The sequence below is a fragment of the Pinus tabuliformis genome, chromosome 2_1 (genome assembly GCF_031772625.1).
Source record: "Pinus tabuliformis cultivar Carrire ecotype Pingquan chromosome 2_1, CPIR1, whole genome shotgun sequence".
Taxonomy (NCBI): Eukaryota; Viridiplantae; Streptophyta; class Pinopsida; order Pinales; family Pinaceae; genus Pinus; species Pinus tabuliformis.
Genome location: NC_142299.1, coordinates 819049792 through 819054134, shown reverse-complemented (window position 1 = coordinate 819054134; position 4343 = coordinate 819049792).

The window sequence follows — 4343 nt, the reverse complement described above, 5'->3', positions numbered from 1 at the left end:
TATGATGATGACTATGTTGTCAAAATCGAGGTTAAATTTTCAACGCAATCAATGGCATGTTTTTGGGAGGATGAAGTTCAGTTACAAAAACTTAAAAATAACACTCAACCTGTGCATATCAATCAGGACAATAATGAATAAAATGCATAATTTTTCAAAGTAAGTTAAAGGTCTTTGCCCTTATGTTTCACTTCATTTCAATTTCTGATAGAAAACTTTCTCAATATTAGTAATCAATAGTCTTTCAGTTTTGATATTGAGCACGAAGAAGATGTTGAGCTTATTGGTCAAGACTCCTTACCGTTGTGTTTCTCCTCATTTGCAAAAATAAGAGAAAACTATAAGGTTGCCAAGGAAGAAAATAAGAGAGTTGATAATAGTTGGCAATCTTCTCCTAAAAGTGTTGAGAATGTTGTTTGTAATATAAACCATTTTTCAGTCAGCAATCATAGTTAACAAGTAAAATTTAGTTTGAAAATGTAGTTGAAAATGTGAAACATGAATATCTTATACAACATCATGCAGTTTCATTAGAACTGATCCAAAAGAGGTTACAACAGCCTCCTCATATTTGCATTGATCTAGTAGGCAATTATTTGGATGAGTTTTTCAGATAGAGTGGTCCTTCTTTGGTTGTTTGTGAGCCTGAAAATAGGGGTAAGGGAGATTTATTTCAACAAATAGCTTTGTTTTCTTGTCCATCAACAGTCTCATCACGTTCATCACAAAGGTCACAGGAAGTATTGCTGCCTTATCACGACAGTTTTGAGTTGAAGATCTGTGAAAGCAAAGATGCAAATGAAAATTTGAAGCCCTGGTATGAAGATTTCCTAGAAAGGAAGTGTAACATGTTAGATCCTCCATTTGAAGATCCCTTTGCTAATTTGTTGTAGTCATCAAAGGAGTTAATGTTTAATGATTTTTAAGACCCCTTGGGCAGTCTTTTGCAAGCATGGGAAAGAGCGAATGTTGTTTTGTTTGTCAGCATAAGTCTTGGTTTCAATTTTCATTGTGAGCTGCCTACATGTACATCATTTTGTCTACTTACATAACATGTGGGTATAATTTCAGTGAATGGCCACCTCATTCTTTGGCTTCATTGGAAATTTCGTACCATTTAAGTGAGCAGGTAATGGATCAATTAGAGTAAGTAGGAGTGTGAATAAGCTCAACCATTTGAGAAATTTTTCCAGTATCATAAATTTGGTTTTTAGAATTAAGTTTTTCAACATTGTTTCAACCTACACTAATTTTAGTTTGGTTGGCAGTAGTGTACAATTTGGGTTTGATTACAAAATAAGTTGGTTGCAAGTGATTAGGTTGCAGGGTAATGGTTGGGAGTAGCCCAATGGACTAGGAACTGATTTGAAAATTTAGAGATTTGTGGTTCTTGACACCTCCTAAAGGAGTTGTCATCCCCAGTTGGAGCCAATGTTAGTGTTGAATAGTATCCGTGATCAGTTGTTCTCTTTCATATTGATGACATAATTTTTGTGAAACTATAATACTTTCAGATTAAATTTGACTTGTCTCGTGGACCCATGATTGGTTTCTTTCCCTTTTCCATCCATAATCCATTTTCCCTTTGTTCATATTAATTCCCAAACTCTAGATGAAATCCATTTAATATTCTGACTCTAGCCAAAAATCCATTTGATACTAACTGTAGCCACATTCCATTTAACACTTAAAAACCATTGCCTAAGTCCCTTTTAAAGGGTTGGGACCCGCAGGCCACGTGTCACCATATCAAAAAATCTCTAGCCCACTGATTTCATAGAACCCTTCCCCCTCCATTGATTGCAATATCGTCTCTGTTGGCCGATTGTGATAAGCCCTTCTCTCCCCTCGCCAATTGCAATAAGTCTCTCCCACCAATTTCGATAATGTAATTGAGGACTACATCAATCTTAAGTCCCTCCCATGCAAGGTCCTTCTCCTTGTTGCGATTACGATGTTGTAAGACCCCACCGAACGCGATATTTTTATGTTGCAATTTTGTTATAGCTTTGGGTTTGGGTCTATGGTTAACACTTCCTGCTGATGCAAGAAAGTCCCATGAATGTAATATTTCATGCAATGCATTGTGATGTGATGTCGGGTCCACCCATGGTTAAGCCTCCACAATCTCCCTACTCCCGATCGCAATCTACTTTCCATCGGACGACTCCCAGACCTTTTCGGTCCCCCACCATGATTCCCCTTAGCGTCGAGGGGGGGTCCAAAAAGTGGTTTTTCCCACCAGGACCCACTATTACGTGTCTCTCCTACATGATTTCACACCCCCCTTCTCAAAACCGTATACCACTCCTACCCTTCTCCAAAAAATACTCATCCTCACACCCTCTCCTGCCAATGGTCCCAGAATTTCATTCCACCTCCACTCCCCTACTACCACGTGGCCCCGTCGCGTGCGTCCATTCGAAAATCAAAAGAATCACCCCCCCTTGATGCAGACATATTATTACCTCTCGAAATTTCTCAAAAGTCTATAAATGGAATTAAATTAACATAAAAATGGGAAATTGTTAAAATTGAATTAACAACAACAAACAAATGGACAGTGAGGACACTTTCAACACGTTTAAAGAAGCAAAAGGAGACAACATTGCACATTCATTATAATAGTTTTCAAGACCGAATGAAGTAGAAAGTAGAAAAACAATGCAATTAATCAGCTAGCATGATTAACATAAATGTCTATTCGAGGCCTCAGTTACACCAAAATACCCAGAACAATGCCAAAACTTAGCCGATTGATATTATTAGTAGTTTGATCTATTTTTATAACTTTTGTAATAAATATTGAATTTTGTTTCAATATTTTTAATTTTGTAAATAACTGTATAAATACTTCAGATTTCGAGGTATTGTAAGTTGGATGTTTGTGAATCATATATTGGATCCAGTGTACATTTTGTGGTAATACAATAGGAAATTGCAGTTATTATCTTGGAATTCTTGTGGTATGTTTATGTGACAACGTTTTCTCTGATATTTGTTTTCCTACCATCTCTATGCTTTTCTTGTGATCATCTCATGATTTTTAAACATAATTCATAGATTATCTACTCTGTTTTATTGAGATTTTGATACTAGTGTTCTCTCTTCTTGATGAATGAATTCATGGTTACATGCTCATTCTGATATCCTATCTTTTCATCCCGACACCACCCCGACAACCTATTTCTATCACTAATCATGCCTACCTTTCCCCATTACATCTCTGCAATTGATCATTAGAAACCTCAACCTAGTACCTAGATCTATGAGCTTCATCCAATAAAATCTTAAATCAAACACCATCGAGCTTAATATCTAGCCTAACATTTGAATTCTGTCTCCCATCATTTCATTGGCTGTGAGATTCTTGACAGAGCCCTCTCTAATTTGGTAGGGCTAGCTTCCACGTCTAAAGATTGGTTTTAGGTTACCTCCTTGGATTCCTTTCTTAGCCTTGGGACACTCTGGAGTGCTAACAGATTAAATATGAGAATAACTTTTGAAGTTCAAATTCCACTTTCTTGAATGCAATGAAATAATGAGATAACCTAGACTTCTTTTTCTGGTTCAACCTTCATGGTAAATAAAACTAGCAAATAACATAGAAGGAAGAAAAGAACAGAAATAAATTATACACCATTGAATGCAATCACATCAAGTGTAAATATCCAAAACATCGACATCAAGCTCTTTTCATAAAAAATAATTTGATAAGTATTGTAGCTTAAAGCCATAAGTGTTTTGGTAGGCATCCAAACAATTTGATTCAAAAACACTAAGAAAAAGATTTTGGAAAACAATTTCCAATCAACCCTATAGACATAGCCAACATGGATTCAATCCAAGAATAAATTTTGAATTTGAAATTCCACTTTCTTGAATGCAATGAAATAATGGGATAACCTAGAATTCTTTTTTTTTTTGGTTCAACCTTCATGGTAAATAAGCCTAGCGAACAACATAGAAGGAAGAAAAGAATGGTAATAAATTATATACCATTGAATGCAATCACAATCAAGTGTAAATATCCAATGCCTCATAAAGACACCTTACTCACACATTTGACTAGGAGTAACCTATATAGTAAGTTATCCTAACATCCAATAATTCCTACAGAATAAACATATGCACCTGAAATTTATTTTTCAATTGAAAGTAATTTTTAAAAGATTATCGTAAGGATCATACATATTAGAATTGGTAAATTCGAAAAATTACCAATTAAGCTGCTCCCATATATATATAAACATATTAATTAAGGTTGTACAGTGCTGTGTTATAAAAATGAGAATGTCTTATTTCTTATTTTAGGTCAAAGTGCATTTTACAAGAAGAAAATT